Raw genomic sequence first — 26,551 nt, 5'->3', positions numbered from 1 at the left:
GGTTACTTTCATCAGTGAGGCTGCATCACTGCAGAGCAATAGACATTTACATAGTGAAAGAAAGAACACATACCTACACTCACACACCCCTAAACACATACATACAACCTACACACATACACACACCAAACAGCCAACCAAGACACAATTTCAACATATATTCCCCAATTCTGATGTACTTGTACCTCTCATTGCCTTTTGAATGTTTATAGGCACACCTCCAAACCAAAAATAGATGTGTAGTAACTAAACATGAAATTCAGGATACTCACTAAAGCATTTTCTTAGAGGAAGAGGGGAAAAAAATTGCTTGCTAGGAGGTTACATCCTGACATACCATAAAATATATACTTTACAAACTGTTAATAACAACAAAATGGAGTTATAGAGTGAGTAAAAACTCAATTTTACTGCTACAGGATATTGTGAGCTGCTGCCACTGTACAAAAAAGAAAGCTTTGCACATATCCAGGTGAAGCTTACATGTTTTTCCAATTAATTTCTCTTCCCCAGGTTTATTAAATCAGCAGTGAGACATACATTTTCTTTCCCAACATTAATGTTAAGAAAAGTGTTCGAAAGAGCTCTAAAAGAATAATTTCTCATTAAAGCTAGATCAAACTCAGAACCAAATTCTATACCAACCAGAAGATATAGTTATTTTAGACACAGCACTAAACTAGGTAGAAAAACAAAAGCCCAGTTGTTCCCTGATACCCAAGAGGGGAAAAAAATAAGAGCAAGAGAGAGAGAGCGAGAGAGCGAGAGCGAGAGCGAGAGCGAGAGAGAGAGAGAGAGAGAGAGAGAGAAGCGGGGGAGGGAGAGGGAAAAAAGGCAATTAAGCTAATGCAAGTTAGGTGTCACAAGGTTATAGATATTTCAAGAGCTGAGCAATTTACCGTCTGGAAAAGGAGAAGAGCTCTTGCATAAAATGTCCCCCAGTTCAGATTTATTATGCTTTTAGTTGTGTTATATGTGATACAATTAGCAGGAGGTGCCAATAAGGCGTTCTCTCAAGGACGTGGTCATCCCGTGCCATCTGTTATTAATTGCATTGTCCTTTCCACATCCAGCTAGAGGGGAAAAAGTTCTTTGAGAAACACCTGCAAATTCTCACTACACAATGACTAGAATTTAAAAATACTTAAACAAAGCAGGAAGGATAGGTCAGATCTCTAAAAACTGTCCATTCTGAGTTGACATAGAAAGAAAAATGTATAATGGATCCTGATGCAATAGAATTCTGTTCCTGGGATTGTTTTTCTGTCATTGTATTCTGCTACCTTAATAGCTTTTCAGGTAACATAATACACTACATAAATGAAAATGAATGATTAGAACATTCTCCTAGAAATACAGCCAGGCTCTATAGGGTTTAGTGAAAATTGAAAGGTTTGATAGTTGTGGTTTTTTTTTTTTTTTTTTTTTTTTGGTTTTTTGTTTTTACAAAATCAGAAAACAAAGATAATAAAAAACTGGGAGTTTTTGTTTTTCTAGTTTTGGCATTTGCGGTGATTCATATTAATCTTAAGAATCCAGTTCTGGAAATTAATATTCCCATAAATATGCAAATACTTTTTCAATTTGGCACCTATATTCATAGAAATACTTTCAAAATATGAATCATTAAAGGATGCTATTAAAATATAAATAGCTATTAACAATTTAAGCTAATTTCAGAAACACTAACTTACTTTTAACCATCTGTGCTGCCTGTTCTTTTTTCTGATTTCCACTCGACTTGAATCTTTTGAAGCAGGCAACTGTGCCAGCCAGTCCTGTTTTCCGCTCTCATGTTTGAACAGGAATGAAAACTCCCAATGCTATGGAGTGAAGCTCTAAAGCACTTCACTGGAATGTTTTAAAACTACTTTACGACCAGTATTTCAAGATATTTTTTACTGATAGTATTGAAATTCTTTAGAGGGGATAAGGTGAAGAATTATTTTGAAGGAAATGAATGCTTTTTAAATGATACTTTCCTGGAAGAAAAACAAAAAGTATTATGTAGCCTAAATACTTACAGTTTGCTTGACAGTTAAATTACCTACCTCACCGTATGCATCTGGTTTTATCAAATTCAACTAAATGATATTTACTGAGACTTGGCAAAGCAAACTAAAAGCTTCCTCAAAAGCGTGTCAAGAGTTATGGCTAATACAAGAAAACATAGAAACAGGAAGACATTTTTCTTTACACAAGGTTTCAAATACTAAATTAGGAAAGTCCTCCATGTCTGAAATATATTGTTATATTAAAAATCCGCAGTAAAATTAATTTCATGCATCAAAAAATCAAATATTAAAGGATTATTTAGAAATTTAGTTCCAATTAATTCATTTTCTTGAAAGAGATAATTCCCTTGCACCAGCAAGCTCAGAAACTGCTCACTTTTGTGTGCTAAGCATACTTTCCTGTTTGAGCATATTGATTATCTTCTTTTACTTATTGGTTCCTTTATGCTATGTTTCACTTTGCTCCCTATTTAAAAAATATCCACTGGGCTGAAATAATTCTCATCATTTATTTCATTTTATAAAATTTAAAGCATGTGATTTGATGGTTATATTATCAAATTAATTCAAAGATCTGGAATAATCATATCCCAGTGACTAGAGCAGATATATAAGTTCCCATTCTCATGACTTGTATTTTAGCTATATTTAATCAAACTTCATGTCCAAACTGCCTTATATTGTTACTGTCTTTCTTTCAGAAAAAAAGTATATCCATTCCTTATTACCAAAAGATTAGGAATATCAAAATAAAATATTGCATGATGAACACATTGATTAACTACTTTAATGCTCTCCAAATAATGATTTTTATTGGCATGAACCCTCCAACTATCAGTCAAAATAGCAAACCACTGAATTTCCTTCCTTTCCTTTTCTTTGCTTTCATACTTGTATTGTGCTGTTATTTGGTCCTACTATTCCTTGATAGCAGAGCCAAGAAAGTAACTTTAAGGTCCCAGAAGTTAATTGATATAGTCTGAATATGAATCTCTACTAGGGGAAGATTCACATTAAAGCAATGATCTGATAAGTTGTTCTCTCAGGAACCTAGCCTTTGGGTCCTGAATCACTGGGGTACAAGATCTGATAATGCCCACTGAATAGTTCATCTTAAAAAGGTGTAAGTTTTAGTAAGCACAACTTAATATGAGATGACACTATGCCATAACTATCGAAAATGCTAATGCAATCTTAAACAGTATTCACAAATTGGTGAAGACCCTTGACATATGCAAATTCAATACCTTTGTATTAGCAATTCATGGGCATGACCAGGGAGGTACATGATATGTATTAATTTAAATAGCAACAATACCATCTTCATAACTAAGAGTTAAATGAAATGATATATTTAAAGCCCCCTCTGGATTGAAATCCTATTTGGTATAGAAAAGCCTAATCAACCACCCAAATTCTACTTCTTAGGAAGTTTTTTGTTTTTTGTTTTAATGTTGGGTAAGCTTTTATTAAAGTTTTAGCCATGTCTTCCAAGAATACCAAGGTTTATATCATGGTGTCTAGAATAAGGCAGAGATTATAGCAGAAAAGTGCAGAGGTGAAAGTTCAATTTTTCCTGTCAGAAAAAAACAAAGGTTTCAGATCCAGCTCTCATGGAAACTAGATCCAAGTCCCTAGACTAGCAATATAAAAAGGCTATACCTCTATTTCTAAATAGAAGAAATTACAGTAATGACATCTGCCTTATGAGGATTCTGGGAAAAAAGAACTAAACCATCTACAGCCTTCCTAGAGTGCCTACCACAGAGCAAATGATAAATTCTTGTTAGCTGAAGTGATAATGAAGTAAGTCATTAATAGGACTAGTCAGGTCTTGCTGGAGTCTCTATTATGTTCTGGACATGGTACATACAAGGAGATATTTACAAATCAGAATGACTGAAAAATTCTATCAAGAATACCAAGTTAATTGAGAACAAATAAATGTTTTACCCAGATAGAAGTCTATATAAAACAGTGGTAATTCCTGAATCCGAGGCATCATGTTAATAATGGTGGAAGGTAGACCGACTTCGAAGCTCCAGAGATTAAAGCTAGAACCAATGAGGTAAAGCTGAGTATATTCAGATTTCATCATAATTTAAGGAAATTATTTTTCAGGACAATATTCATCCATTGGAACAAATTATAGGACTACATACTAGGTAAGAGAATACACTAAATAATTTCCTTGAATCTTATTCTAACAAAAATGATGTGGACATTTTCTTCATTTATGAATTTATTCAATATATAAGCTAAATGGGCATTGTATTAGGTAAGGTGAATACTTAACAATATTTATCATGCACTTACCATCGTGTCTAAATGTGTTACATGTATTACTTCATTAACGATCATAATATCCTTAATACTATTTTAAAATGTGGAATCTTTGGATACAAAAACTGGAATTTAAAAAAAAAATTAAAATATGGAATCTTAGGTACATTTTTAAAAATGTGGAATCTTAGGTACAAGAAGTTTTAAGTAGCCCTTTTTGCCCAGGGTGAAATTCAGATATATTTTACTGAACAGGCAAACAAAAGATCCTTGTCTCAAAGTTAACAGTAATCTGGACAGATCCTAACAAAAAAGTATTATTTTTCTTCACACCAACTGGGATGGAATGCCCACAGTTAATTTCAACTTTCTTTTGATTTCATTTTGCTTTCCTATCCCCATAGACAGGAGATGTGCACTACAGTACTACTCTGTTGTGTTAAATGGAACTTTAATATAAAACCATCTTGTTGGGATTTTTTTAAGTAGTTTTTGGAAAAACTCTTCCATGAGTGTGATCAAATTCCATTTTTCTGCCTTACTGCACAGAATGTCTTGATCGTATTGGCTCACAGCTTCGGGGATTTCATTACAAACATCACACAAGCAATGTATATTGGACGCTCAAAAGCTGAGAAATTTTCCTGAATTTTCAAGTTTTTCATGATTTTCTACTTGATTTTTCAGTTGAAGCAAAGTGGAAATAAGTGGATTTAATTGAACATTTGTTCAATATACTGAAAAATCCCAGTGTTCTGTGCTTTCCCATTTGATTCATCTTCTGAATCTCTGTGGCTATTTCACCTCACTATTGCCCTTTTGTTATAATAAGTACATTGTAAAACTTTCATTGCTCCCTCTGTATAAGCTCTGGGCAAACTCCACTTTTTTCCTTCTTTACCCTCCTTAAAACTTGAAGCCAATTTAAACCCACTAGAGAAAGAGAATAAAAGAAATAATCTCTATGTCTGAAAACTTTCGAGAATTTTACACTGTTTATTTTCTTTTTGGTTTAGAGTTTTTGATTCACAAATACTCCAGACATTTGGGAGATAAATGTATTTTTGCCTTTCCATCAAAAAACTAAAATGCCCTTTGACATGGTTTCATGATCATGACTGAGATTGGTATCTGTTAAAGGATGATATAAAAATTAACCCCTGGCCTTGAATCAGTGCAAGAATCTACATGTGACTTTAAAAAATAAGAAAGTAAATAAAAATGGAACAAGGGAACATCAACACAAATGCCTCTGTCCCAAATGAAAAGATTGTTTAAGGACAAGGTAAGGACTCCACAGAAGAAGAAAAAGAGATCAATCACTCCATTAACATAGAAGGAGCAAGTGAAATCATGTACCACCGTGAATGTGCCACCAGGGAACAGAGGGGAGGACCTCCCTGTTAACACAGAGCAGAGCAAGCAACTTGACACCAGAAATACACTGAGATAAACAGAAATGAAATAGATCATGTCCCTATTCCTAACCTTAACCATACACGAAACCCTAATCATAATTCCTTACACAATAACCCCTCATTTTAACCCCGACAGAAATGTCAGCTTCCTGAATTGGAACACTGATTTCCCAAACAGATGTCAGACATTAGCCACTGGCCTTAGCTGCCATCAATATTAATCAGCTAATTTTAACATTAGCACAACATATGCATCTTAAGGTTGAACTTGTGCTACTGTTACGTGGAGGACGATTATTAGCAAATTCAAATAATCGGGATGATGTCAGCACATATATTGTCAATTATAATATCTTAAAAAAAACAGATGTCTTTTCTTATTATTAAAGACATTATTGCTGTTTAGAATTTACATGCTTGAATGCATGTAAAATGCATGGTAAAAACTTATAAAACATTTCTTTCCCCCTCAATCAGCAAGACTAGAAACTTCCTTAAGCTACTACCTTTTATTATTGATAAGCTTTTAATTACTAATTTGCTAACAGTTATTGTTCATGTATAGAAACAGCAGCAAGAATCTGTTGGTTATTTTGTTTCTGTGTGCATTGGTTGGTTTGTTTTCTATCATTTTCTTGACCGTTTTGCAACTATTACACATAATACCTATACATTTATACTGCTATGAAAACTTTTTAATAAAATAACCTTGTTGAGGAAAAATAGGCACAAAAACAGAAATCTTTTTTTCTTAATTTTGACATCCAAATGGTCCAAATTCTGCCCTTTAATCTATGTACCATGACTGAGTCTACATCAGAGAGGTCTGTGAAACCCTCTAAATTTTGTGCTTCTCCTTCTCTTCATATGCCACCACATATATCTCCATAGACAATTAAGCATTTACAAGCACTTTTGTGATTATTGCTGCTAAGGGCAACCAGGAACACAGTCAATTATTTCCTTTCATGATGCAACGTGAGTCAGATCCTGCTGCAATTCTCAGACACACCCCTTAGAAGCTGGACTAAAGGGATAGCCCTTGTCATTTGGAAGTTCAAAGTTAATGGAATCACAAACAGTTACATTCATTCACACAATAAATATGTACCAAATGCCTACTACATGCCATGTGCTGCCCTAGGCTATGAGGATACATCATTTATTAGGATAAACAAAGCTCCTGCTTCGAAGGGTTTACTCTACAGACAGAGCACAACTTAAAGACAAATGTAGCCTCCGATATCTATCATTCAGAGTTTCAGCTCTACATACTTCCCTGTATGTCTCTATTAGGAATGCTCTAGAGGAAAAGGTAGGTAGGAGGCATGTGAACGAAGTACCTATCATGGAAAGCAAGAAAAGGGGAATGGGCCTAATAGCTCAGAATGGGGAAAAAAGGATAGTAAGATGATGACGATAAATTAATGTGTGTCATGAGATCTTTTCTAATCACAGAGGAATGTGATCAAATCAGAACAAGTTTTTGAAATAAAACAAAGGTCAAATGATAAAGAAAGGACAGAGTGAGGAGGCTTTGAGTTTCTCTGCGACTGTGAAGTTTTGGGCCCCCCATGGTTTTTTACTTATGCTAAAAATGCAGGCTCAATTACCAGGGTGATAATTGAGAATTGGTTTCATCCATAAACATTGCAAGAGTCATTAAGAGTGGCCATAGTCACAGGATGGTAGCAATACTAATTTTGGTCCTGTGAACACAGCAAAGGCTTCTGGGCTGTCTACAGAGTGTGTCACCTACATCTGGGTACTAAGCAGAAATTTTAGAACTGAAGTAGACACATCATGGCTTTGGTACTGCTTCATTTTACTTCCTTTATACAGTAATTTAATATCAAATTAGGGTACATAGGTGGTAAGAGAAAGGGAACTTTGGGATTCTCCAGGCAGTAAGAAACCATAGGTTTATATAACAATCTACCCACTCTTTACACACTTGCCAATAAATTTTCTATTCCTGGAGTATTTTCACTTGTAAACATGCATAATATTTTTTAATTTTTTTTAACTCCCAAACTGGTAACCTTCCCCAGAGGGAATACCTAGGAAGGGTATGATTTCTCTGAAGAATATTTGCCTGCTCTTATAAATGTTTTGAAGTATCAAACATATACCAATAAGCATGTATCTATAAAGGCAGATTTTCTAAGTAATTCTGGGTCATATGAACATCAGTCAAAAGGCCTAAATCAAATTAGAATCCTCAAGTTCTTTAAAAACAATAGAGAATAAAGTAATCTAACTTATTTTTTTCTGATAAGTGCTCATTCATCACGCCCATGTTCTCATAAAAGTGCCAGATTGAAGATGCTAAGAAATTCTGATCTTTTGAGAGGGACTAGAGGAATATTCAAACCTCTTTCTGCTTTCTACACCTTTCATCAGTGTATTTCAGGATAAACCTGTGCATGTTTTCCCAAGACTGTAAGAATAGAGAGTTACCTGACAGGTATGTTCAAATTAAAAAAAAAAAAAAAAAGTTGCTTTTTCCTAAGAATTAAAGCAGACCAGATCATAGAACGCCAGAACATATGGGAGGGTGACTTCTTAACTCATCATGATGCATTTAAAAATCACAACAAGAAAAATACTCCTTTGACTTTCTACTTTCTCAGATTAAAGAAAAAAAGAATTACTTCAAAATATTTACCACTGGTACAGGAATGTGATCCATATACCCCATAAGTAAATAAAGTAGTATTCCCAGGAGAGAATTAAATGCAAACAGCCTTCCAAATCTGGTAATTTCAACTAAGAGTAAGACTAATGGAACCAAAGTTCTTTTAAACAGCATCTGTCCGTCTATCCACGCCATTCAGCCAGATCTGCAAAAGAGTCTAACGTGATTTCCACTTTACGTCTGCATTTGTCTATCTTTTGGATAGGACATATACAGACTCTGTTAAACAGACACCTAAATATCACCGAGGTATTTCTTTCTGAAGCAGTCATTGATTTATTTGATGCATATTTATTGAGTACTAACTATGTGTCTGGCACTGGGTTAGACCATGGTACTGAACAGTAAATAAGATGGCCGCACATCCTTTCTCCATAGATGTTACAGTCTGCCTATCACAGTTAACAAGTCATATTTCTAATTAAACATGGTTGGATGCCTATATGAATTTACTTCATCTGTCTACCCAGGCTCACCCAAGTGACAGTAAATTATTATAAACCCAAGGATAGAAAAGAAGAGAAAAGTGCAGACAAGTCATTTCTACTTGTTAAAAGAAAGAAAGTATATGGAGAAGTGATAACGGACTTACAAGAACAAGAGAAATAATAATATAAATGCCAATGGGGCAAGAGAAGCCGAGGGTCCTACCATATCCCCCTAGAGGAAACTGATCTGGAAAGGCTCCAGACTCAAGATCACTGCCCTAGTTGAAGGCAGATTTTTAGAAACAGGGCTGCAAATAGAGAAATGACCTAAAAAGCTCATTTTGAATGGCAGCACATTATTCTTTCCCTAACCTCCTCAGAATCTTGGCAGCCACGCATAATCCTCCACACTGATCCAAGCTCACCAACCAACAACCACATATCCAGGAGGTAGACTGGAAGACTATTTGACCAGAAACTAAATGGCACTTAGGAAGCAGAAAAGCAAGAAAAGATTCATACTGAAATTTGAGTTCCTCAGTAAAAAGGCTGGCCCAATAAGGGTTCATTCTACTGAAGACTTTTTTTCTTTCTTTCTTTCTTTCTTTCTTTCTTTCTTTCTAGAAACTAAATATTTATTCATGAATTTTGTTCACCTTCCTTTAATTTGCGCTATGTGCACTGCAAGAAGAGAAAATTGAATTATCAAATTTCAATTATAAACTGACTTACTTGGTTAAATGTATTTCTTAACCACTGTGTATATATTCTTCCACATTCCTCTTGTCTGCTTCAGGTCTGAGATGCTATCTGCCTTCTGACACTTTTCCTCTAATCAGGCTCTTCAGCATAGAATAGCATCTCAAAGGTCAAATCTCATCCAAGGTAAGTAATCGGGATCCAATTCACCTTTAGAAAATGCTGTCCTGGATCTCATTGAGTGGTTAGTGGATTTTGGAATCACTGGATGAATAATCAACCTCATTTGGAAGCTGTGAACTCAGAAAGGCATCCCATGATAATCAACTTTGGAGGTAGTTTCTAGAAGTTACCATCCTCATGATCTCTGGGTCCTAGGATCAAGCCCTGCATCTGGCTCCCTGATCAGTAAGGAGCCTGCTTCTCCTTCTCTCCCTGACTGCTATTCTCCCTGCTTGTGATCTCTCTCTCTCTCTCTCTCTCTCTGTCAAATAAATAAATAAAATCTTTAAAAAAGTAAAAGAAAAAAATAAGTCACCATCAAACACCTCCTTTTGGGAATGGAGTAAAAGTGTATGCATATCTCTTTTAGTCATCTTGGGCAGGCAGGGGTATCTTTGGAATGAAGGAGTTTGTATGTTTGTTTCCGGTAAAGAATGGAATGTGTTAATTAGTACAATCATTCTGAAAGTCACTTTTCTTAAGTGGATTTAAGAAGTCAGTTCAGCATCTACTTAAGTTGTATAAATGCATACTTTCTGACCAATTCTACTCCTCCAAATATATCTTAGAAGAAAAAAATATGTATACTAAGAGATATTAGAAAAATATTCATAGCAGCATTATTTATGATAGTTCCAAAATAGAAGTGTCCATCAGTATTAAAATAAGGACAAGGTACCTGGGTGGTTCAGTTGGTTAAGCAACTGCCTTCAGCTCAGGTCATGATCCCAGAGCCCAGGGATCAAGTCTCGCATTGGGCTCCCAGCTCCTTGGGGAGTTTGCTTCTCCCTCTGACCTTCTCGCCTCTCATGCTCTCTCTCACTCTCTCTCTCTCTCAAATAAGTAATTAATTAAATAAATAAGATCTATATATATATAAATTAAAAAATAAAATAAGAACAGCATAGCATATTCATAGAATGCAATATTATAATGAAAATGAATTGTAGTGACTCAAAACAAAAAATACCATGTGAAAAAAATCAGATAAAACATTTTCTATGATTCCATTTATATATTCTTTGAAAGCAAACAAAACTATAGTGTTTGTAGATACATACTTTAGTGGTAAAATTTTGAAGAAAACCAAGTAACTTATTTTCATAAAAGTCAGGGTGAAGATTACCTTTTAGAGAAAAACAGATGAGAAGAAGCATAATGGAGGCTTCTAGGTACTAAAGAGGTTTTATTTCTTAGAGTTTATCTGGCTACTCACTTAGTCATAATTCATTAACCAGTACTTTGGGGGGGGGCATTTTTCTGTATGTGTGTTATATTTCACACACCCCCCAAATTTAAAAATACAATTCCATATGCTCATTTTTCTTCTGTTTCATATGAGGATTAAAGGGTTTAATAAAGATTTATTCATGATTCTTAATGGAAATGCCTGAAGAACTCTATCTGAATCAGAAAGACAAGTGAATACAACCTCTTGTTAGTTCTATGTGGTTATGTGAGGTTTAGCCTCTGTCAATATAATTTATTCCATTCTGTAACTATACCACCAATATTATTTCAAAATGCATAGGTGTACTCATTATGACTCCTCTGAAAGATGAAGTACCAAAATCATTTCTCCCATGTAAGTAAGTTTCTACTACTTTCTCCTCATAGCATATACAATTGTCAAAAAGAGGTATCATTGGACCATATGATATATCATACAAAGGAGAAGTAATTTGTGTCATAAAAATATCGCCTTAATATTTAATATTATTATAAACCACCATAATAATGGTGCTTATTTTGAATTGACTGGGAAGAACCAAAATCTCTTTCTTTATGGACAGTTAAGAAAATATGTCCTATATTATATGTCTGATGTAGTCTTATTACTACTTTTATGTACTTCTAATAAAAGGATAAAATTCCTATGTGTATATATTCTATTAAGTATAAGGATATAGCTATTCTAGACAAGAATTTAGATATCAGTTTAAATTCATTATGTGGGGGGTGGGGCGCCTGGGTGGCTCAGTGAGTTAATAAAGCCTCTGCTTTGGCTCAGGTCATGATCCCAGGGTTCTGGGATCGAGTCCCACATCGGGCTCTCTGCTCCGTGGGGAGCCTGCTTCCTCCCCCTCTCTCTGCCTGTCTTTCTGCCTACTTGTGATCTCTGTCTGTCAAATAAATAAATAAAATCTTTAAAAAAAAGTTCATTACAGTGGGGCACTTGGGTGGCTCAGCCAATTAAGCGTCTGCTTTCTGCTCAGGTCATGCTCTCTGGGTCCTGGGATTGAGCCCACCCCTTCACCCCTCCCACCCCACCCATAGCAGGCTCCCTGCTCAGCAAGGAGTCTCTGCCCCTCCCCTTTCACTCATGCCAGCACTTTCTCTCTCAAATGAATAAAATCTTATTAAAAAAAAAAACTCAAAACAGTTACTTTAAATTTGAGGGAAAATATTTTCAACTTTTTAAAAAATGCATTGTCTATGCAAATATAACCTATTTTAGAGTTGTTTCTAGATTTCTCAAAGTATTTAACCATGTTTTAAAAGATGTAATATGGGGCACCTGGGTGGCTCAGTCGGTTAAACCCTCTGCCTTTGGCTCAGGTCATGATCTCAGGGTCCTGGAATCAAGCCCTGCATCCGGCTTTCTGCTCAGCAGGGAGCCTGCTTCCTCCCTTCTCTCTCTCTGCCTGCCTCTCTGCCTACTTGTGATCTGTCAAATAAATAAAATCTTTAAAAAAAATAAAATAAAAATAAAAGATGTGATATGTTTTCAATTAATGCTTTCTTATCAAAGTATAATAGGCCTCACAAATAAGTGCAAACTTGGTAAAGGTATAGTTTGTCATTGAAAAACATAAATTTATAACATTTTCAAAGATTGTAGGCTTATTATTTAAGTCAATTAATGTGGGATTGACAATAATAACCAATGAAAATGCATCATTTATATATAAGTAGAGGCTTATAAAAGCAGAAAACTGTACCCTTAGGACAAATATGTCTCTAACAATAGGCCAGTAGGAAATTTCAGGTCAATTTCAAGCTAGGCTATAAATAGATAAATGTTTATATGAAATATGAATCATTGGTGTTTGAATTAATATTGTCTCAATAAGGAATATATTCCTCATCACCACAGGATTTGTTTCTAATCTATATCTAGTATAAAAAACACAATGCATAAAAATATTTTACTTTGAACCTGTAATATAATTACTAAGTAATTAATGAACAGGCATTTTTGGATGACAATTTTTCTATTTAAATATAAAAAGTCTTTGGTACATATACACACACACATAACCATATATATATATACATATATATAAATAAATTGTAAGTTAAACATGGTAAGAAGTTTGCCTGATTGAAGTTAATATCACTAACGAGAAATTATTCAATGAAAATTAACTTTTTTTTCTTATTAAGTTAGGGAGAAATCCTCCAACAAAGTGATGAATATTTTCTTGACTAGAATTATTATTCTTGGTAATGAGTAGTGTTCTATGAAAATGAGGATTTAATATGTAACCAATTAGCAAAAAAATTAAGCTAATTACCAAACACAATTTTCCATGTTAAACATTAATTAAATTCTGTAGTATTTTTAATAAATGTAATATAGAAAAAGTGAATTAAAAGAAAAGTTCAATTTAACCTATTAATCAAAATAGTGTTTATCATTTTATATCAATATATTTTTATCAGAAAAGTGTTATATGTGATAAATTACTTATGCATTATTTTAAGGGCTAATTTACTATTTGGAATTCTAATCATATTTTATGCAGCAGAGAAATAGATGTGTTTTGTAATTAATGTTTAGTTGACACACAACTAAATCCCGAATGGAGTAATATAGTAGAAAGGAGATCATGCAAGATCATTCATTTAGGTTAGTGAAAAATATGATAGAATTATAGAAGTGAGGGTAAATGCCAAAGTCAGTGTTTTTGTAGCAATGAATATGAATGTAGCCATACATTCATACATGTTCATAATATGGACACAAAAAATCACATATACACAGAGAAAGTGGCCTATGAAAATAGGTATAAGAAAACCATGATCAGAATCAGTGGTTCTCAATTCTAACTTTTAGAAACAACCCCGCGGTTTAAATGGTGTAGGCTTCACCTTTGTTTTTCTGCTTCAGCTGATGTATAGGTGGGCCTAGGAGCCGCATCTCACATTTTATAATTCATAGGATAGAAATTTAGTCAGTGTGCGTCAGTTGCTTCTCTCTCTCATCCAGTAAGCTGGAATGTACAGCAGCCTCCCTCTCTTAGCTGCCCACTCAGCAGGAGTTTTGAGAGAAGGCAGACATCCTCCTGGTACCTTTTGGTACCTGTTACTGTACCAAAAGCAGCTGTCACTTTACCTATGTGCCAGAAAAATAAACATGTAAAAGACAACATAAGAGAAATGCAGAATTGATTGCTAGCAGCTCAAGTAAACTAGAAGAATAAGCCTTAATACCATCCCTGCTTTTAAAGTAACTCGACAGGTGACCTCAAAGCGATCCCTATGTCGCCTCAGTGCCTTCATGTAGAAAATGGGGCTCCAGCGACTGCTAAGATGATGACCACCTGAGATTCCCATTGATTCTATAATCCTAGGGCAGAGAAAGATAAAAATGTGACCAAGCTGATGACTTTTGACAAGGAGGATACTGAAGCTCTGTGGCTATAAAGAGCAGGAGAAAGTGACTTCTGTCAACTTGTTTTTTGACGACTTCATAACTGTGTCACAAGAGAAATGAAAGAACAGCGTTTTGGAGGAGAGAGGCTTTGATTTGGGGAGTATATACTTTTCATTTTATAGCTCACTGATCTAAATCTTTCGTAGCAACTTTAATGTTGTGTATCTGTCCATTTTAATTCCTAGTAGTGAGTTGGCTTTCAGCAGATTTGAAACACTTTAAAAATTAGTAGCTTCTACAAGGGGATGAGTGACAATTGTGCTGTTCTCTCTAAAACTAAGTTAATATGGAAAAATGACTGGTTTTGGTAAGATAAAAAATCTATCAAAAATTGGATTAATGAAATACACAATGGGAATGTTATTGGACATATTCTCCTAGAAACTAATCAACAGCATTCAAATACTATGCAATACTTCGCTAATTAAAAACTTTAGGGACAGGAATTAAAATAGGCTACAATCTACCCATAGTTGACAGAAGGAGGATTAGAAGTGAATAGGAATAGGTATGGGATGCTTAGAAGCTTTTGAGTCAATTAAGACTGAATATTTAAATGCTAATAAAGTGCTAATATTTTGGAACAGTAAATAAAAAATCACTTATTGGATAATAGATAATGAATACATTTACAAAAGAATAATAACTTGATAACTGTTGGAATTTAAGAAATGGATGAGAGAGGAAATAATGTATTTTAAAGAATACGTTGGTGAGGGGCGCCTGGGTGGCTCAGTGGGTTAAAGCCTCTGCCTTCGGCTCAGGTCATGATCCCAGGGTCCTGGGATCGAGCCCCGCGGCGGGGAGCCTGCTTCCTCCTCTTTCTCTCTCTGCCTGCCTCTCTGCCTACTTGTGATCTCTGTCTGTCAAATAAATAAATAAAAAATCTTAAAAAAAAAAAAAAAAAAGAACACGTTGGTGATTTCCTTGAATGTAAGATACAGAATTTATTGAAGATTTCAATATGAAGGCAGAAAGCCTCCCTGAGCAATGAAAGACTTCACTTTTTAAATTTTTTGTTGAAATTTGGGGCTATATTATTTTTCATATCTGCATGTGTATGAAGCATAAACTAAGGTATTTGTATTAAATACCCCTAGTTTATTCAGAGGCTAGTAATTCAGTTATTTCTTTACCTTTTATTTGTGTTGAACTTTCTGGATTATCTATATTTAGATGGCTGTACTTGTAATGTTTATATTTTAAGGAAACAAAAATTAATTAAAATTAAAATTTTATTTTTATATCATATATATTGTTAATAAACATTTGTAAATTAAGTGAATCTGCTACAGTTAGAGGTAATAGGTGAATCTGCTACAGTTAGAGGTAAAATATAGATTTTGGTATTCAAATGTAATTACACTAAGACTAAATATTCATAATATAAATCTTACTGAAGAGATTAAAACATTATTCCAATTTGCACTATAGAAATTCTGAGGCACCTACAAATGGCATATGAGCAGGAAAACAACTTTTAAATAGAAGCTGATTAAATTTTTTTTCTGAAAATTTTAATGGAGTTAATTAATGGAGTATAATTAGGAGCAAACCACTTGATGAGCAACATACTCTCATAGCTCTTATTTCAAAAAATTGAGAGAAAAATATAATTGACGATTCTCATCTATTTATGAGCAGACTTTAAATATTATAGCCTGCCAGTGGCTTATTAGGTAGGTATTATTTTTATAGAAGTTTGTCCTGTCAACAAATTATCACCAGGATCGGCAAGACAGGTTAATCTAGTGAGAAATTAAGTAAGCAGACAAATGATTTGTATGTGCAGAATGGTGGCTTTCCCTATTCCATGGTCATGAGCATATTTTCCTCTATTACCTTCTAAAAGACTTGGGTCTAAATCTAAAAACTACCTGATTTTTGCATTTGGTGTCAGATTTTACTATTTTCACATAGAAGTGACATTCTCCTACCATATTTTATTTAAAATTTTATTTTATTTAAATTTTTATTTATTTAAATTTATTTAATTTTATTTAACAAATTAAAAATTTATTTTATAAAAAACCTTTTCCTACCGAATGGTGGGAGTGCCACTATTGGCAATGCCAACTTTGTAACTAAATATCCATTAAAAACATGGATTTTTCTCTGAACTTTTGATCTATTTTCCAATTCTTGTGACAATATCAGTGTCTTAATTACAGTAATATTATAGTAAGTATTAACAGCTGATTGAGCAATTCCTCCCTACCTATTTTTCTAGTGTCTTTGCTATTTTGGGAACCTTTATTTCTTTGTAAATCTTATAATCAATCTTAATCACCTCCCCCACACACACACAAAAAAAAAACCCACAGGATTTTAGGATTTGTACAGGGATAATTTAGACCTTTTCAATACTGAGTCTTTTAATGTATAAATATACATGTTCCTCCATTTATTTAGACCTTCTTTCTCTTGACACTACTTTTACAGTTTTCTATATAGAAGTCTTACATAAGTTTCATAGTATTGATTCCAATATATTTCACATTATTTATGCTATTAAAATTTATTCTTTTTATTTCATTTTCTAAATCCTTACTGTTACTATTTGGAAATACACTTGCCAAATTCACCTGTTAGTTCTAATTGTTTAGATTCTTTGAGGTTTCCTAGGTAATCATATTAAATGTAAATGATTATAATTTCATGGTTTCCTTCTCAATATCTACATTTTATTTCTTTTTTACATCTTAATATTGCATAGACTTCAAAAAAATGTCAACTAGGAGGGGAGATAGTGAACATGTGATCAAATCTAGAAAGAAAAGTTTCTAATAATTCTTTATTACTATGTTATTTGCTGAAGGCCTTTGAAGATAACCTTTCTCAGATTAAGGAAATTTCCTTTCATTCCAATTTTACTAATAGTTTCATTTTAATTAATTAATATTGAATTTTATTGGAAGATTTTTTCCTGTCTCTATTGAGCAGGCCATGTGATTTTCTTCTTTATTAATGTGGTGAATTCTAATTTCATTTAGAATTTTTGTTTCAGGATTTATTATTGATCTATACTTAATGATGATATCTAAATTTACTGTCAAGTTTATGCTGATCTCACAAAACAAGTTGAAAAATGTTCCATCTTTTAATAAAATTTACCCACCTGAGAAAGTTTGTGTCTTTAAGTGTATAAAGAAAGGTAATGACACATTAAAATTCTTTAGTAATTATTTAGATTTTCTATTTTTATGTTAGTTTTAACAATTTTAGTTTACTAAAAATGTGTTCATTTCAACATTTTCTAGTACATGGTCATGAAATTGCTCACAATATCACAGTTATCTTGTTAACTTTTTAGTCTCCAGATCTGTAGTGATTTCTCTGTTTATATTTAGGCTATTTATGTTTTCTCTCCTTTAATTTATCTTGCCAGGGTTTTACCAATTCCATTAATTGTTAAAAATATTCTAATTTGCTAATCTTCCTCATTGTTTTAACTTCTATTAATTTATACTCTTTTATATCCTTCATACAATTTTCTTTAGATATAATATACTGGTCTTTTTCTAATTTCCAAAGGAAACACAGTAATTCTTACTAGTCATTTTCAATTTCTTTTCCCCTTAATATGTACATTTAAGTCAAAAAAGGACCCTCTAAGCATGATTTCCTGCATCATACAAGTTTTCATTTGTAGTATTTTTACCATATTTTAGAAAAATATTTTCTAATACCCATTGAAATTTGTTATTTCACCCATGGACAATAAAGTTTGGGGTTTATAAGCTGTAATGATTTCAAGAGTATTAGAAATCTATTGTTCTAACATTTCTGCAAATTTGACTTCTGCCACATTCCTTTTCTCCTTTTTCAGACTCAAATTACATATATATGAACTTTATACTATATTCTCTATATGTCCTATCTATTTTTGTTTTTCATCTTGAAGTTTCAGCTTTGTTTTGGATGATTCACTTATTCATATCACCTATGCTGGTTGATAAACTCAAATTCTAAATATTTTTAGTTTTCTTATTTCATATTTTAATGTCCTTTTATAGTTATTATTTGATATAATTTTAGTCTTGATTTTTTAATCTTTTTGAATACAGTATGACATTTCAGAGTTTGCATCCAACACATCCATTATCTGAAGGTCTTTCTCTCTATTGCTTCTGCTTGTTATCATTCAGGTTGTTTTGTCTACTTATCTGCCTTGTCATTTTCTGTTTTATCTCAGAACTTGTGTTTGAAAACTCATTTGTTGAAATAATGCAAGAACTAGAATAATGTTATCTTCTTCCAGTGAGGATTTACATTTGCATTTGCCAGGCTCCCAGGGATACTAATAATCTAAGATTGCCTTAGTTTAATTTGAAGAACAAAAATTATTTAATACTAGACTTCAGATTCTGAGGGTTTGTCTACTTGTCACTGAGACTGACTTCCGTGGTGAAGATCTTTGAAATCCCACCTCGGAGCACCTAGGTGGGTCACTTGGTTAAATGTCTGCCTTCAGCTCAGGTCATGATCTCAGGGTCCTGGGATCAAGCCCCACATCAGTCTCAGCAAGGAGTCTGCTTCTCCCTCTGCCCCTCCCCCACTCATGCACATGCACATGCATGCTTTCTCTCACTCAAAAATAAATAAATAAATAAAATCTAAAATAAATAAATAAAATCTAAAAAAAGAAAAATATCAACAACAAAAAAAATTCCTCCTCAAAGTACAAAAGAATTAGAAGGACCATGTCAGGTCCTAAAATTCCAACTTTGTACCTATATATTCATGAGCCTTTCAAAAGGGCTTTTTCAGACTCTCAAAGAGCATTACCTCTTGCCAAAATCTGAATGCATTACTAGGACAAATTCCAGGCTCATCTCTCCAGATTTCTGTCTTCTCCCTAATCTTAGCTCTAGAAATCTTAAATATATTGTTAGATCTTTGTTATCTTCAAATATAAGTACTTGGTATGCTATTCAGATTTTCCAGCTATACTTTTTGAAAGATATGTTCTGAATTCTCAAAAATAGAAATCATTAAACCATTTTGGAAGGGTCTTGTGTACCAGGCTGAGGAAATTAAAGTTAATCTTCTAGGCAGTGATGAGCCACAATATGGCCTATGATCTTTTTTCTGAAATTTTATATAGATAAAATATATACCCCCCCAAAAAAAGATTTCAGAAAAGGACCAGATGCAGTAACTGTATGTTATCATCAACAATGGTCTAGGTGGTAGGGGCAAAAGAAAGGACTGTAAGGAACACTCCAGAATGAGACAGTACAGATGTTAGAAATAGATGGAGTGAAATAAAACAAACATTGAGTCTTTGTGACAAGGAGAATGGAAAATCAAGATAAGTAATAAATATGTGGGAAATGGGTACTGTAATATTTATTATAAATAACTGGTTTTGATATATTATGTTTATAATACAAGTGTAAAATTCTCTGGAGATATGTCACCAATCAATTGGAAAAGAAAATTTGGAGCTAGATCCTGAGATCTGGAAAGTATTACCTTAGAGACAAGAGCTGAAATCATGGAAATAGACAAGAACCTAGTTTTTAGCCCAAGCTCTGCTACTGAACAATCATAGAAAAACCTACAATAATGAAATCTATTTAAAAAGGGGACTATATTATCCTAATTCCTGATTCACCTATAAAGCAAAACTACAGATTTGATCCAGAAATGTTTTCTATAGCATACCTGAGAAAACAAAAATCAATATTCCTATTTTACAGATCCTGAGTAGTAGTAAAAATTTCTACTTCAAACCATATCATTCAGTGCAGTGAGACTATGCAGATTTGGCATTATAGTCTATCATGTCTTATAATGTCTTTTCCATCTGCATTTGTCTTTATAACTTCAACATTCATTGAACAAGAGATCCCCTTTTCTCCAAAGAGCTCTATCTTTCATTCATGGAATGGCTGCTATTTCAATGAAACATGTTTTTAAATGAGATAACTGAGTTCCAGAGTGGTTAAGAGACCAGTTCAATGTCATTAATTGATGTGAATTTCAGCTCCTCGACCTGTAAGTTTATGTACTTTCTACAATATGATCATAAGGGTGATGGGAGAATAGTAAACATTAATCAAACAATTAAGATTTGCATGGGACTCTGTGCATTTTATCTATTCTATCTTTTCAAATAAAAAAAAATGAAGTAACCCATGATTGATTTCTTTATCTCTAGATAAGGAAAATAAAACTTTAAAAACTTTACCAAAAGGAATCAAGTAAGTTGCTTAAGTTTACATATTAAGAAATAAGGAGGTAAATTATCATTCAAATCATGAGCTGAATGACTGCAAACACAAACTCCTCTAATGCTTTATGTTAATAATAATATAAACTGATAAAAATAATGGACGAGAATTAAAAAGTCTACAAATTTAAAAACTGTATAATTGTGGGGGGATAAAACTTTGAAAATTGCATATGTTGTTTATATGCATTAGTATTTTTCATATATATTTTTTACATATGGCATATATGACATAAATTTTATGTATAGTATAGCAGCACAATTTCACTCCACAGTGTACATACATTATCTCTGAATACATTCAGTGACACAGCTCAAAAAGTAAATATAACATTTTCACCATAACAAAGTAGCACTTATTAGCTGGAAAAATATGAGTTTTCATTTAAATTTTAACGTATTTCAATCAGCAGCCATTGAAAGATTTTCCTTGTGCCAGACACTCTACTAAGCAATGGGGAAAACAAAGATGAACAAGAATTTACATATAGACAGAGCAGAGGTATATATGCAATGTGATAAGTGCAACTTACAGTGCTCTGGGAGCACAGAAACACTGGTAAGAACAAAAGCTTTGGGCTAGGGTTGGGGGAATGAGATATGAGCCACAATTTAAAGCTGCCAATAGGTTTACCATATAGAGTATAGGCAGTGGTCATCTCAACAAAGGAGACAACATGAGCAAAGGCATGGATGCCTATATGTGCACAGCATCCTCTAGGGGGTGCCCATTGGTCCAAGCCTATCAAATATGTAAGAGAAAGCCTTGTTCGATCTTTCTTATTGCCTGGCTTAAACTGTGGGTCAAATATATAATAAAAACCATGAAAATATGCTTAGATTAAAGGGAAGGAGAGAACATGGATCCACTTTAACTTGCCTATAAGTCTCACTTCTTTAAACCTTCTTAAATTTCAAACTCAACCTTTACTTATATACCTAATTAAAGACAAGAATGAGCAAACCAATTCTCTGATTTTCTATTTTCATCTCACAGAATGGCAGATTGCTGTTTCTGATTCCTAAATTCTTTTCTCTTCCTAACATTTGATAGCAATTTATGTTCTTTCTCAAAAGCTGATGACAAACTAGAGTACACATCTGTTTATTTAAGACCCTAACTCATCTTTGGATTGCACAATGATACTCAGTAAATACACTTTTCCTAACTTCCATCCTCAGTTTCAACCCTCCACTCTTCTGTTGCAGAGAGATCTAGAATGGTTTGGAGGCCTGTGTGTTTCTCTTGCCTTTATCCTCGGAGTTTACTTTGGAGGATAAATCACAGTTTCTCATGCCTTATGGCAGTGTGTCATTATAAAATATTTCATACCTGATGACCTTTGAGCATTTCTTATTCAAAGATTCATGAAAGCTTAGCATGAGGTACGTCTAATGATCCCTGTGTAAACACACTGAAAGCTCCCTCCTACAAAGGCACAGGCAGGTGGAAGACATATTTTCGACACTCTGTCTTCAATCTAAGCGTCACTGGCAGTGCCTGACAGGTCTCATTTGCTAAATAAAGTACAATGTGTCAATCTGAAATAAATGTAAATTATCACCTTTCTTCCTTGTTAATTAAGGTCTGATTAATGCAATACAAGCAGTTGTTGAGAGTACTGTAAGAGAATGGCTTTTGTTGCAAAAACAAAACAAAAACCTTCGGATATAAATAATGGTCTGTCTCTGCCATTGAACTTTGGGTTAGAAAGGTTACTTACAATGATTTGTTCAGTTGGAACATGGACAGATGTTCACATCTCAGTCTCTTAATAAATGAATCCCAAGAAGTAGGTAGGAAAAGGCACTGATGCTTTAGAGGTACGACTTAGCTATGGAATGACCTACACTTTGAATAAAGCATGAAGGGCAAAATTCTTGGTTCAGTTTTACAAAGAAATATCCAAGAAATCTAACTCAAGGCCCATACATGTTATTTTAAGGAATGTTTTGGTATGCTAACAGGTGAATTTTCACATGGACCCCCTTTTTCTAGAGGCTTAAGAAATTATGTGTTGGGGGGTGAAGGTACAAGAATCACTGTTTAGAAAGTAAGAAACTAAATATAGAAAGAATATTATTAGATGAGAAAATTTAATTCATTATAACCTAGAACCACATTTGGTTAGTTGTGTAATCCTAAGGTAGCTAAGAAGCATACCAAAAATGCTGAATTGGGGAATTTTTAGAAGTAAAAGGAACGTGGGCATTTGTAATTCTTTGAGATTATAAAAGGCATTTATTTTCATAAAGAACACAACTAGTTGGGGCGCCTGGGTGGCTCAGTGGGTTGAGCCACTGCCTTCGGCTCAGGTCATGATCTCAGGGTCTGGGATGGAGCCCCGCATCGGGCTCTCTGCTCAGCAGGGAGCCTGCCTCCTCCTCTCTCTCTCTCTCTCTCTCTCTCTGCCTGCCTCTCTGCCTGTGTGTGCTCTCTCTGTCAAATAAATAAATAAAATCTTTAAAAAAAAAAAAAGAGTTTCGTCTCTTAAAAAAAAAAAAAAGAACACAACTAGTTAATGGCACAGTCCACATATAAAACACATGTTTCCAAACTCACAATTATAGTGTTCTAATTTACTCCTGATTTGGCTACCTCCCTCTTTTATAAATTTGCTCCCTATCTATTGATTTTCTAAAATAACACTGTTGAAAATGTGAAAATTTTTTAATCTTTCACTAAAATACACTCATTTATGAATCTATTAGGCCATTTTCTTAAAATGAAGTTTTAAATGCATGTAAAAATGTTCCTTATTTGTTAATACTGTTTTCTTGGATGAAAATGTGATTTTTTTTACACCAAAATACTATTATCTATAATTTCACATTAACTATATTTGCTTACTAATTTTTTTCTCTATATATTTCATATAATTTCTGGGAATTATGATTATATAATTATGATCACAGAAAAGCAGAGCCAGGTTTTAAAACTCAGATCTGTATGAATTCAAAGCCAGTAAAGCAAATGGCCTCACTTCAATTAGAATGGATCATACTTTTGAACAATGAAAAGAAATTTATCTATTCATTCGTTCAACAAATGGGGCTCTAGTATCAGAATGATGAAAAGGCTCTGAAGTTCTGGAAACTAGTCAGTTGCAAAATTAGACATTCTTTAATGTGTAAATATTATCACCCTCCACAGCAATATCAAACAGACCCTACTATATTCCCTGTGTGCCTTCCTTAAAGCCATCAGAGGTAGTAAAGACAAACAATAGTTGTGATAGGTTCCACAAAAAGATAAATATAAGATGATGTTGACCCTATTATGAGTCCTCCCTTTAATCTGCTTCCCTCTTTTTACAGGCATAGATACCAGATGGCAAAGAGGTTACAGATTCAGAATCTGCTCAAATGAGAAGCGGTTTCTTTTTCTTTTCTTTTTTTTTAAGATTTTATTTATTTATTTATTGAGAGAGAGAGAGCAAGAGATAGAGCACAAGCAGGGGAGAAGGAGAAGCAGGCTCCACACTGAGCAGGAAGCCCCATGCAGAACTCCATCTAAGGAAGAAACATTAAACCTATTGGAATTTGTGAGCAAACAGTAAAGAAGGGAGTTATTGGGGGAGGGGAGCACAAAAAACTTCAGAGGGGTGTGCTACATGTCATTTGCCAATGTCTGGGTTGCAAATGTGTAAGTCAAAACTCTACAAACACTAGCCAAGAAAAACGCTTTCAGAGATGGAAACTTGAAAAAAGATATCAGAAGTCTCATCATGGTGGGTTATACTAGAATCCCAGCTCTGCAAGAGTAAAGAGACCCCTTACAAGCATGTTGTGCATTCAGTTGAGACCTCAGAAGGTGGGAAGTTAGAAGTAAGGATCATGTCCTAGAGTAGGGGATACACTAGTACTAAAGACAAAGGGAAATACAGTTACTCTCATAAAGAGTAAAGCCAGCCTGTCAGGATAAAAAAGAGCTCTCAGGACATTCATTTCTTTTCAGAACAAAATCCAGAAACTTTTAAAGGAGGATTACATATTTCAGACTACCTACAATATACCATTAGCAATAGCTATTTGCTTTAATTCCTGCACATGTGAGGAAGCAGAGAACAGAAACCCAAAATCAAGAAAGAAAGCAATCAATAAAAAGATACTACAGAAAAGAACTTTGGAAGCAGTCAGTATAAATCTATTTAAGGGCTTAAACAAAAAACACTCATTATGTATTAGCCTATATAATTGGTTCCTTTGTTATATTTTTATGCCTATGTATTTATTAACCAGTGACAGATGAGAAAGTCATTTCTAACAGGCTAATACTGGATAAAGATCCATTGTTAGTTTTTAGGCTAAAATAAAATAAAGTCCAAATAAAAATGCGAATCTATAGAAAGTAAACTAATTAATTATAATAATAATTATTATTGTATTATTACATTATATATAATTATATAGGATATGTTATATAATTAATTATGATTATAATTAATCAAAACAACCATTTAAATAAAAATAACATATTTTGGAATTTATAACATAAAATAATGGGAAAATAGTAACACAAAGGATAGGTGGTTAATGGAATTACACTGGTATAAGGTTCTTATATTTGACAAAAGATATTATGATATAAATTTTAAGTAGAATGTGATAAACTTGCATACTATATAATGCCAAGATGAATCACACATATACACACACAGAGTTATTGGTTTAAAATAAAGGGCAGAATAATAAAAATGAAATACTGAAATAGAAAACATTCAATTAATCCAGAAAAGGAGGAAGAAATAAGAGAACAAGTAGGAAGGAAAAACAATTGTCTGATGGTCAATATAAACACAAACACATCAAAAATTATTGTAAATTTAAATTGTCCAAATACTACAAGGAAAAACTAGCTTATAAGATTATATAATAGAGTGGTACCTAATGATATGCCAACTGTAAGACAATTTATGTATAAAGACACAGTTGAATATATAAAGGGATGGAAAAAGTTATGTCTTGCAGACATGAATCATAAGAAATCTAAAGAGACTGTAATAATATCAGACAAAGTAGACTTTCTAAGAGATAGAACAAAACTTCATAATGCTAAAGAGATCAATTATTCAGGAAGACATAAAAATGACAAATGTATATGCATCATAAACAGAGTTTCAAAATAAATGAAGCAAAACCTGACAGAACTAAATGGAGAAATAGACAAATCTTTAACCACAAGAAATTTTAGCAATTCTGTCTTAGTAATTGGTAGAAAAACTAGAAAAGAATGAAGTAAGAATGAGAAGAATTGAACAATATTATCAATGTGAATAGACATTTACATAACAATACCTTTGTATAACAGCCAAACTCTTAACCAGCTTCAATACACACCATTCACCAAAATAGACCATATCCTGCTGTATAAATAAGTCTCAGCAAATTCAAAACTGAGTCCTTACAGTTATGTTCTCTGAACCTCTAATATTATGGAAGTAATTACAAAATAATAAAAAGATAAAGTTCTCAAGTATTTGGAAATTAAGCAGCATATTTCTAAATAAACAATGAATTTAAACAGAAACCACAAAGAAAATTAGAAAATATTCCAATATGTGATAGTTAAAACAAGACTTAGAGGATATTTTAATTTTAATTTTTGTTTTAGAAAAAAGAAACTTAAATGATCTAATTTTCCACATTAATATGTTATAAAAAGAAAAGCAAATCAAACCAAAGTAGGAGGAAGGAAACAATAAAATATGGACCAGTGGTCAATAAAATACAAGAAGCAAAGACCTAATTCAACATAAATGAAATTGTTTCTGTGAAAAGATTATAGATAAATCATAACAATGGTAACCAAACAAAAAGAAAACATAAATTTACAAACTGAATAATGAGAGAGATTACTACCCAGTCTAAAAACATTAAAAGGAGGCAG

The sequence above is a fragment of the Mustela nivalis genome (genome assembly GCF_964662115.1).
Source record: "Mustela nivalis genome assembly, chromosome: 13".
NCBI classification, from domain to species: domain Eukaryota; kingdom Metazoa; phylum Chordata; class Mammalia; order Carnivora; family Mustelidae; genus Mustela; species Mustela nivalis.
Note: the sequence above shows the minus strand (reverse complement) of the source record.